Consider the following 11,849-nt stretch of genomic DNA (forward strand, 5'->3'; position numbering starts at 1 on the left):
AGTACTGGGCCTAAGATAGAACTTTGTGGTACCCTACTGCTTGTTTCCTGCCATATGCATGTAGTATCATTAAGGACAATGTTAAATACAGTTTGTCAGTCAGTTATAAAACCTTCTGATGATGATACTGTCTATCCCACATTTTTCTAGCTTACCAAGAAGTAGGTTGTGGTCTACCTTGTCAAATGCCTTGCTGAAGTCTAAATATACTATGTCCACAGCATTTCACTGGTCTACTACTTTCTTTACTTTGTCAAAGAATGAAATAAGATTGGTTTGGCATAATCTGTTTTTAACAAACCTGTGCTGGCTGCTAGTTATAATTTTATTTGTTTCTAGAGTTCACAGATATGTTTTTTAATTATTTCATCAGTATCTTCCCAGGTATTGATGTTAGGCTGATTGGTCTGTAGTTTCCCAGTTCTAGGTTGTTGTTTTTTTTCCTTTTTTGAAGATGGGAACCACATCAGCTCTTTCCCATCCTCCGGTAGTTTCCCAATGCTCCAAGATATGACAATGGTTCTGAGACAACATCTGCCAGCTCCTTCAAAACTCTGGGATGTAATCCATCAGGGACTGGTGATTTATATTCGTCAAAGTCAGACAGGTGTTTTCTTACCATTTTCTTGTTTATTTTAATTTATATTTCTACTCTGTCTTTTAAATTATGTTTTTGATAGGTTGGGCTACAGTTTCTTTTTGTGTGAAGACTGATGCAAAGAATGAATTAAGCAACTCTGCTTTCTCTTTACTGCCTGTTACTTCCTTGCCATCTTCTCCTTTAATGGATCAACTGTTTCCTTGACTTTTTTTTGTTATTTATATGTTGAAAGAAACTTTTTTTATTACCCTTGACTTTTGTTGCAAGTCTTTGTTCATTCTGAGACTTTGCTTTCTTGACTTCATCTTTGCAGATTTGGGCTATCTGCTGATAGTTATGTGTCACTCTTTCCATTTTTTGTACTTATCCTTTTTGTCTTTCTGTTTATCAAAGAGATCTTTGTGCAACCATGCTGGTTTCTTCTTGGATTTCTTTCCCTCTATCACTTCTCTATTTGTAAGAATTACGTCTAGTATAGCTTTTCCTCTAGTTCCATCCTCTACCTTTTGGATGACAAAGTTGTCAGCCAAATTGGTTAGGAATCTGTTCAATCTCCCGCTTGCTGCAGAATTTGTCTCCCAGTTGATATCAGGGTAGTTAAAGTCTCTCATTACTACTGTGGTATGTTTCCTACATATATTTGTTAATTGATTAGCAAAGAGTTCATCTATTTCTTCTGCTTGATTGGGTGGCCTGTAGTATATGCCTATAGCAATGTCATTTCCCCCCCATTTATATTGACCCATATGGATTCTAGGAAGTTTTCATCCTTGGTTTTGTGTATTTCTGTAGAGATGTAGTGATCTATTATATATAATGCATCTCCACCTCCTCTTTTGTTAGGTCTGTTTCTTTTGAATAGTTTGTATCCTTCGATCAGTGTTTCATCCCACCAAATTTCAGATGAAAACACCCCATGTGCTCCCAATTATTTAATTTTCTTCCTTAGCTATTCATAATCTCTTGTTATTGTTTTCAGATTCATTGTTGTGTCATTGGTCTCCACATGTAGGAGAAGAAAGGGGTAGTAATCCATGGGGTCGATTATTTTAATAAGGTACTTAGTTACATCTTTGATTTTTGCTCCAGGGAGACTATATACCTCTCTAAATTGAATGCCTCGTCTGCAGAGCATAGTTTTTGTTCCCCTAAGAATTGAATCTCCTATCACCAGTATTCACCCTTTTTTCCTAGGGAAGTCTGGAATATTTTTCTTCCTGTCTCAGGAATGCTGGGTTGTGCCTCTTTTTAAGAAACTACTGATGAATGCTCTTTTGTGAGTGTCTTATATTTTTTTTCTAGGCAGAGGTGTCAAACTGCCGGCCCACAGGCCAGATCTCTCATGGTGAAACCACACCCACCCCATTGCCAACAATGGAAAAAAAAGTCACAATATATCACAACACTTCACTTGATGTTGCGAGTTTGACACCTCTGTTCTAGGGGGAGGCTATAAGAGAGACTGTTCAGTTCCAGAGGGTCTTCATTGGAGTGGGCTATGGTAGATAGTAGGGGCTTTGTCCTTGATTGCTTTCTTCTAAGAGTGACATGTTTCCATCAGGGGATTGGGAGTGGGAGGCACAGTTTTTCAGTGGTTCTCCTCCTATCTCCTGGGACGCTCGCAGTCGGTGTTGGCAGGGGGGCAGAGGTCGACCCCTAGGACTCTCGCTTGTGGAGTTCCTCAGGGGTCGGTCCTCTCGCCCCTCCTGTTCAACATCTATATGAAACCGCTGGGTGAGATCATTCGTGGTTTTGGAGTTGGGTATCATCAATATGGCGATGATACCCAACTTTTTATTTCAACCCCAAACCACCCCAGTGATGCCCTCGCTGTGATGTCCCGTTGCCTGGAGGCGGTTCGGGTCTGGATGGGGAGGAACAGACTTCAACTCAACCCTGACAAGACTGAGTGGCTGTACATTCCGGCATCCCGGGACATTCAAAACGTTCCATCTCTTTCTATGGGGGGTGAGCTCTTACCCCCCGTGGATAGGGCCCGCAACCTGGGAGTCCTCCTAGATTCACGGCTCACCCTGGAAGATCATATAGTGGCCGTGACTAGGGGGGCTTTCGCCCAGGTTCGCCTGGTGCGCCAGTTGCGACCCTATCTGAACCGGGATGCCCTGTGTACGGTCACTCATGCGCTCGTGACCTCTCGCCTTGACTACTGTAATGCTCTCTACATGGGGCTTCCCTTGAAGACCACTCGGAGGCTCCAACTGGTACAGAATGCGGCCGCGAGAGTTGTCTTGGGAGTTTCCCGGTACTCCCATGTTACACCTTTGCTCCGCGAGCTGCATTGGTTACCAGTTGTCTTTCGGGTGAGGTTCAAGGTTTTGGTTACGATCTTTAAGTCCTTACATGGCATGGGTCCGGGATACCTCAGGGACCACCTGCTGCCAGCATCAACTCCCCTCCGCCCTGTGCGTTCCCACAGAGAAGGCCTCCTCAGGGTGCCGCCAGTCAAGGAATGCCGACTGGTGGCCCCCAGGGGGAGGGCCTTCTCTGTGGGCGCTCCGGCATTATGGAACCAACTGCCGGTGGAGCTCCGGACGGCATCAGACCTCCGAACTTTCCGTCGGGGCCTGAAGACCCACCTATTTGAAATGGCTGGTCTGGCCTGATAGAGGATTATGGGTTTTAATTCGTCGTTTTAGATTTGTATTACTGTTTTTAACTGGGCATGGGTTTAATCTTTTTTAATTTTTGTATTGTCTTTTTTATATATGCCCTGTGAACCGCCCTGAGTCCTTACCAAGGAGAAGGGCGGTATACAAATTAAATAAAACTTAAACTTAAACTTAAACTTGCTCTTTAGGTACATATATAGGCTCATTTTTATGGAAGCTGTTTGTTCCCTATTGTGTTCAATTTAGGTGTATCAGTTTTCTTCTTTATGTTCATATATGAGGTCATCATTTTTTAAAGAAACTGTTTGCTCCCTATTGTGTTGTGGTCTTCTTGTTTAGGTTGGCATTTCTTGCTTTGCTCATTGAGTAGTTTAAATACAGCTTAAAGTTTTATAGTTTAAAACTTTAAATATAGTTTAAAGTTTGGAAGAGCAAGATGTACCTCTATCTTTTGATTCTTACAAAATGTTGAATTTGACTCGAGATTTCCCCCACACACACACTCCTCGTAAATTTATTAACAGCTTTTTTAAAGCATTCTAATCAATTTATTATTAACTAAAGATCAGATGGTTGAATAGCCCATGTCTTATATTACTATTTATTGAGATTTATTATTACAACTTTAAAACAAATTAGGAGATGTAGTGGAACGTAATCAGGAGTCATAGGAGAGATGGGCCCATTCCTAGAAATCCAAAGACAGCAGAGCCTGGAATGTCTGGTAGGCAGGAAGACAGCAAGATTGGACCCTCCTTTATAAGTCACAGAGTATACCTTGTAGTTATTGCAGATAATTGCTTTAGTCTGGCAAGATTCTGCTTGTAGGAGAGAAACAACAATAAAGGTACTCAGTACTCCTAACTCCAAGTGTCATTCTTGGTTCTTTTGGCCAGGCAGGAACTGAAACCAAGCCTAAGCAATGCCACCAAACATGTGTGTGTTTGTGTGTGTGTGTGTGTGTGTGTGTGTGTGTGTGTGTGTGTGTGAGCTCAGGTAACTTGTCTAAAGCTACATCGTACAGAGATACCTTGGTTACATTGGCAAAATGTCACAGAGGGCAATAGAGGTGAGATAGTAAGGGAAAAACTTAAAGAGTTAATTCTAAAAACTGAAGCTATCCAAATTAAATCAACGGGCAGTCAACAGCTATCTAAATTTGCACACCCAACCAGCTAATTCAATATGCTACAGTTTCAAGGTCATACCAGGTAAGAAGAAAAGCTGTAGCTTCAATAAACAAAATACCAGCTAAAACTTATATTTTCTAGTATTTGCACAAATGCATGCACATGAACATGGACACGTGCTATTTTCTGCTGCAGGTAAATGTCATTTTCCTTTTCCATTCAATCATTTATTTTTTTTAAATTGTGCTTTGTAAACGAGTGTTGCAGTTACTATAGGGATCTGTATTTAAATACATTTAATTAAAGCAAAGCCAACCATACCTGCAAAGCAACACATAATTGAGAATTAGAGAGATGGGGGGAGGGGAAATCCTTCCACCAATGTCTGGAGGATAAAGGATTTTTTAAAAAAAGAATGGAAAAGTACAAATCTAAGCAAGACAATGGTTTATTTCAAACCTAGAAGAGACGATTTATATCCCGATAATACATGGATATTCATGTGTGTGTTGCATCTTCCAATATGAATAGCTTTGAACCTATTCCTCAGACTAATCTTTGGATTAGAATAACCTTACTTCCTTAGATTTCTTCTCTCCAACATTGAAACAGAAAAAATGGCAGCCATATACAAAAATGTATCCTGAGGAAAGCTGCATTTATAAAGGTATAAAGCAAAGCAAAATAAAAGTAATGAAGTAAAAATAAAAACACCTACTTCATCTTAAGGTAACATTCTTATTAAGCCAACTGAAGTTTCTAAAATACCGTAACATGCAAGCTAACAACGCTTCACCAGACAAGATGAAAAAGAGTAGGAGAGGAAAGGAAAACAGCTGGTGTTTAAGACATGACAACACCGGGTTACACACTTAGGTAGAATGTAGGAGTCTGGAGACATGCAAATGATGGGAGAATATCAGCTGTTAGAATACAGCAAAGCCTTGCTAGACGCATCTATACTATAATGTATATATCATAGATAGAGAGGGTACTATTGACCAAGAAGGGATTTTCTTAAAAATCCACGTGATGGAAAAATCCAAATATCCAAAAATCCAAATAAAATCCAGGAATGCTTCCAAAGATTGTGTTCAAAGACCATTCCTTCCTTTATATATAAGAGCCTTGGTGGAGCAGTGGGCTAATGCCTCCTTAAGTAACACCAGCTGCCTGCAATTAGTGCAGGTTCGCATCCCACCAGGCTCAAGGTTGACTCAGCCTTCCATCCTTCCGAGGTAGGTAAAATGAGGACCCAGATTGTTGGGGGCAATTAAGCTGACTTTGTAATAATGCCGCTTGGGGTGTGTGTGAAAGCCCTAATAAGCAGGCATATACCGTATATACTTGAGTATAAGCCGAATTTTTCAGCCCACTTTTTGGGCTGAAAAATCCACTTCGGCTTATACTCCAGTGAACAAAAAAAAAAGAACTTCCACCCCCCAGTTTGGAGAGCTGCTGTTTTCATCAAAAATGGACGAAGGCAGCAGCTCTCCAAACCCCCCAGTTTGGAGAGCTGCGTGCGCAGCTCCGCTGCCACCTCTGCAAGCCTCCGCTGAGAGAATGGGGCGGTGGAAGCTTGCCACCCATTTTCTCGGCAAAGACTTCTTTCGGGGGATCCAGCCTCTGCTGCCCCCTTCTCTCAGCTGCCCAGCTGAGAGAAGGGGGTGACAGAGGCTGGATCCCCCGAAAGAAGTCTCTGCTGAAATGAGAGAATGGGGCGGTGGAGCGCTCCAACGTCTCATTCTCTCATCTCAGCGCCCATTTTCTCGACGAAGACTTCTTTCGGGGGATCCAGCCTCTGCCGCCCCCTTCTCTCAGCTGCCCAACTGAGAGAAGGGGGTGACAGAGGCTGCATCCCCCGAAAGAAGTCTCCGCTGAAACGAGAGAATGGGGCGGTGGAGCGCTCCAACGTCTCATTCTCTCGTCTCAGTGCCCATTTTCTCGGCGAAGACTTCTTTCGGGGGATCCAGCCTCTGTCGCCCCCGAAAGAAGTCTCCGCTGAGCGAGAGAATGAGGCGTTGGAGTGCTCCGCTGAGAGAATGGGGTGGTGGAGGCTTGCCGCCCATTCTCTCGGCAGAGACTTCTTTCACGAGATCCAGCCTCTGCCGTGCTGCACCGAGAGAACAGCAAGCCGCCCCATTCTCTCGGCGGAGCACTCCACCGCCCCATTCTCTCAGCGGCTTGCCACCCCGTTCTCTCATCTCAGCAGAGATGTCTTTCGGGGGATCCAGCCTCCAGCTGCTGCATTTCCCAGCCTCGGCTTATACTCGAGTCAATAACTTTTTCCAGTTTTTTGGGGTAAAATTAGGGGGTCTCGGCTTATACTCGAGTCGGCTTATACTCAAGTATATACGGGTACATAGAATGAAGGCTACTGCTAAGCTTGTAAGCCGCCCTGAGTCTTCGGAAAAGGGCGGGATATAAAGGGAATTAAAATAAAAAAAATAAAAAATATATATTAAATGTGGAAAAATAGGCATACAAGAAATGCACATTTGGCAATCTGAACCATATAGATTGGGAAGTCTAGGCTGGTAAAGTCTGCCCACTAAATCCACACAGCTGCCAATAGATGTTCTGAAACAACCCATTTCCCAACTGGAAATGATTCCTTTTCTCCATATCCAGCACATAAGTGACACAATCAAAAGGCTAACATTTGAGATTACCCTGGAACAGATGAGAGGATATGACACAAAAGCCTGAGTCATAGCTGGCTCCTTTCATGAATTTCTGCCAGCCCTCTTTAAACTTCATTGTCTTAGAACCATGACTCTTGCTTTGTTTCTTCCTCCTAATCTCCTACCTACACCAACAGCAATGGAAATCAGAAGATTATCAAAATAAAGGTAGAATTCTCAAATATTGCAGAAGTACATATAAGATTAAAACCAGAGGAAAAACTTTGGTCCAGAAGCTAGTGAGAGCTACAGTACAGATCACTTCTGGAGAAGCAATTTTGAACTGAAAACAGATTCTTTTCCAGAAAAAAGAAAAGACTTGAGATCTCCCACAAGTGCTCCAGACAGTTGCTCTTCAGAAGGAGATCACAAAACACTGATCTCTGGCAGGTTTTCTGGGAGACAAGGAAATGACATCTTCACTCAAACCACAGTCGGCCTTGGGTTCACCTATTTCCCTTTTCTAGTCACTTTAGAAAAATTGCTCATTAACTGCTTTCAAGCTGTTGGGAACCTTGGAAATGACAGGTTTTATAGCACTGTGTAAATTTCCTTCAACACGGTGCAAAAATAAATAAAAGTTTAAAAAACTTTAAAACACTTGCTTTTTTTTAATAAACAAGAAATTGTGAGAACATTGATGTTTGAAGGGTCCAAATGGATTTGAAATAAGACTTTGAATTAAATTTTTAAAAATTCCTTCCTATGGGAAATCAGTTGTTTTGAATTGTTTAAAAATGATAGGTTGGGATTCTGAAGATTGGATACTAGAGGGAAGGATAAGGATATTTGGGGACAATTGACTCAAAAGTTAATTTTACGAGTGTCTGCCTTTTATAGATAGACTATGTTTAAAAGATGTTGTGGAAGAGGAACAGATCTAAAATTGGATTTAAAAATGACAGGCTACAAGAATGATATAGAAAAAGATGCTAAACTGGATATACAAATGAAACTGGCTGATATTTTAATAATTAAAAGGGATATATAAATAACAAATCAAAAGAGCAACCTGGATAATTTTCTACACTGGATTTACAAAACAGACTTGTTAAACTCTTGAAGGATTTTGTGAGAAAGGTCAAAGAAAAAAATGAAAATAAATCAAGTTTTAGGACATTATTTGAAGGGATTAAAGATTGGTAAAAGTAAAAGGAAGGAATATAAAGTCAGTTTATTTGATCAAGGGTAAAATAGATGTTATCTTTCTTACCTCCCTTAATGGACTGTGGCTGATTAGGACAAAACAACAAGGTTTTAAGGATATTTTTATAGATAAGAGTTGAGATATGGAAAGAAAAGATCATTTGCTGTATTTTAAAAAGAAAAGTTATTTAAAATGTTTATATTTGTTGTGATAAAGGGAAAGTCATTTGTTTATGCTGTTTTCTTCTTGTTTACTGTGTTTTTTATTATTTTATTTTTTCTTTTCTTGTATTAGTTTTATCTTTTTAATTATAATGTTGAACAAGTTTATTATTAAAAAAAGTTACAATAAAAAGATTTAGTGACGATAGATAGCTACAGAAGACCACGGATTACTGAAAGGAAAATATTAAAACAAAAGAAAATGAGAATGTGAGAGAAAGAAAGATGCTGCATAAGCTCATCTCATTGATGGAGAAAGGCATACCCAAGTAGCCATAATAGGAACACTTTTTTAAGATAAAATATCCTGCAGCACCTTCCTTCTCCAAGCACTAAATTGAAGAGTTCCATATTAAACTGCAACTGCCCATTTCTCCTATGAACATAAAGTTATACAACATGTTCACATGGAAGAACCATGCACATAACTGATGTTACTGCTCTACACTCCCATCCCTTGCTGCCAACCACATGTGCTGAAGAGGCAAGCTGATTTTCAATATAATAAAATATATTCTAACTAAGAAATGAATTAAGTATAATAGAAGAATCTTGTGTTCTTGTTTATTATTTTCTTGCTTGTACAGTGCTGCCTAACATGCTCCAGTTATCCTTCTGACCTCAAAACTCATCTGGAAAATCCAAAAAATGTTACTCACTTATAGGATGATATAGTTGTTAAGGTGTTGGACTAGAATGGAGGAGACTCAGCTATCAGTCCATCCTCAGCCACGAAAGTATACAGGATGCCTTTAGAGCAATTACTGTCTCTCAGGCCAATCTTCACAGAGTTGTTGTCAGGAAAAATAGAAGGACTGAATGCTACATATATTGCCCAGAAATATAACAGATAAATAAATGAAGATAAAGCCAGAACAAGTTTAATAAGGAAATCCATTCATAATGCTCCATAATTTCAGGTACATGGAAGCAATTCTGTCACTTCTGTAACTATGGTACCTATTTGAGCACTCAAAAGTGCAAAAATGTCCCACAATATTGTGTGAAATAATCCAAATTGAAAACAGAATCAGGAAATGCCCTTAAATTGGTGCCCCATTCATATCAACAGAACTTGTACAGGGGCTGTCCCACCAGATTAGACCCTAGAAATTAGATTTGCTGCTTGCCTTCTGCTATTTACAAAATCTAAAGTTGGCTTCCAGAAGCAACTGTTTCACCTTTGCCTCATAGGAAAGTCAACCATGTGGATAGCTTCAAGCTCAGAGAAAAAGATGAGCAAGAACTCAAAACAAACACCCATACTTTTCTCACATTGTCTTAGTCCCTCCTTACAAGTTCCCACCCATGAAATAAGTGGCCAGAGAAGCCTCTGGGGTATGGAATAGAAAGGAAGCCACACATTTATCTCCTCAGGATAAGCAAGAACAACTCTTAGCAAATTCTCAGCATCTTTTCAGAATCAAGTCTGGAGGCTGAACCCTAATAAGATAGAATTTGATTAGTTAGAATGGGGAATAGGTTTAAAAGTTATGTAACAAGTGGAAAAGCAGAAGGAACTTGCTGGAAGTATTATGACAGGAATGGGAGAAATCAAACAAACAATCCATTCTGTAGCTGCATATTATGGAATAGGGGGAAGAGCATCCCTGGAATGCAATGGGAGTGCAGCATAGCTGGCAACAAGAAGGTAGGTGTAGGTCGACGTACTCCTCCTTTAGTATGTTTTTCCATTATGGAACTCAAGGCAACTCATCTGAGTTCTCACTTAGTTTCACATCCTGACTTTGAGTAATTACAAGGGTAGGCAGGAACAAATCCAAGATTAAGTATCAAGATACAGACCAAAATAGTGTATGAGATGGAAGGAAGGTGCATTAATGCATTAAGAAATATAGGGAAACTCACAAGAGCCAGGCATACTAGGAAAAGGGGAAGGAGGCAATGAAAGTGGGTGGGGGAGAAAGCACCATGCCCAGATGGCATGCAGGGAAAGTACAGGAACAGCAGATGGAAAGGGCAATAAATATAGTAGGAATGTAGAAGCATAGTTCCTACCAACAGCATGGCAAGTAATGGGAAAAGTGGCCAGAAAATAGATTATATATCTCACTGATGTCGTAGTTGTGTTTTCCATTAAAAAACAACTATATCTTTAATGACATTGGCCCCTTAGTTGGGGGCTCCATCCCATACCTACTACCTTCTTCTTGCTTTATTTCCAACATTTCCAATCCTGGATGCTGCCAAATTATTGAGCTTTTTTAGAATAGAGTATAATTTAATACAGAAAATTAGATTAGGAGAGAGGTACACAGGTCCTAGGATGAGAAGGGTAAATGGAAAGGAAAAGTTATGGATCAAGAAAGCAATTACCAGAGAACAACCCACGGTCTTATGGAGAGAGGATATGCAATTAAAAATTGGGAGAGAGAAAAAACCCCACAATATTAATTTTGACTAGGCAGCAGTGAGATCAAAGGGGGAATGGAATATCACAGATGCTTCTGAGGGGAAAAAAGGATGGAAGGCAGGAGCAACAACCTGATATAAAATGGAAACCAAAGTTGAAGCGGTAACATGAAATTGAGGAAGGGGTGAGAATTGAGGGACCATTGCTAGGGATAGTCAGTCAGCATAAATATTAGATGAGAGGGTTTCAGCCTTCTAGCTTTGGGGGAAGGAGAAACGGGAGAGGGGAAGCTGATCCTAAAAGAAAGAAATCCAAGGAAGGGAATAATGGTGTTCAATATTATAGATGGGATAGGGAGGAGGAATGGTACAAACAACTATGAGGAAGCGCTTCTCTCCTGAACAATCGCGCATCATTCCCCCCCCCCGCGCCTTTCTCCGGAGACTTGAGGCGCTGGGCCGAGGCTAGCGGGGCTCAATTTGCTATCCGGCGATGTCCCCCAGCCCCCCGGGGGGAGTCGTGTCATGTGGGTGGACCGTCCATTTCCCGGGAGATAAACGGCATCATCCTCGGCAGCAACCCAAGCGAGGGTATTCTCGGGGAGACAGCACCCCCTCAAAAGCTCCCCTGCTCCGTTACGAAACCCCCTTCCCGTTCGCCCGGCTGATCCTGATTAGATGGAGGTTGGACTTACATCACTTCCCAGTTTGCTTGACAAAGAAAATCCATCGTTAGCAGCTGTACACCGTGGAAGTGGCTGTTTTGGGGAGGTGCTTGCAGGAGATGGGTGCGCAGGAGCGCGGGGGGGGGGGGGCTTCTCCGGTGCTTTTCTTCCTCTATTGCTGTTCCTTCCTCGGGCTCTTATCCCTCCTCGATTGCCAGCGGTCCTCTCCTTTTCCCCTCCCCCAGTCTCACACCACAAAATGTGCCGCCGTCAGATTGGCAACACCATAACGCATCCCACGTGGTGGCTTCACCTTTTATGGCCTAAGGCAGCTTTGCCACACCTCCCCGTGGCCAAAAATAAAGGGGAAAGGGCGATCTCACTATTGCCAGAGGAGA

General features: G+C 41.4%; 1 protein-coding gene across 1 annotated transcript in view; it reads right to left on the minus strand.

Moving 5' to 3' along the window:
• The window catches only part of TBKBP1 (TBK1 binding protein 1), a 92,183-nt gene extending 80,334 nt beyond the window's left edge, over positions 1 to 11,849 (minus strand). The window contains exon 1 of the mRNA XM_083379290.1: positions 11,482 to 11,849. The gene's annotated coding sequence lies outside the window, so the exon portion shown is untranslated. The remainder of the gene's footprint in view (positions 1 to 11,481) is intronic.

This window comes from Vipera ursinii (genome assembly GCF_947247035.1).
Source record: "Vipera ursinii genome assembly, chromosome: Z".
Lineage (NCBI taxonomy): Eukaryota > Metazoa > Chordata > Lepidosauria > Squamata > Viperidae > Vipera > Vipera ursinii.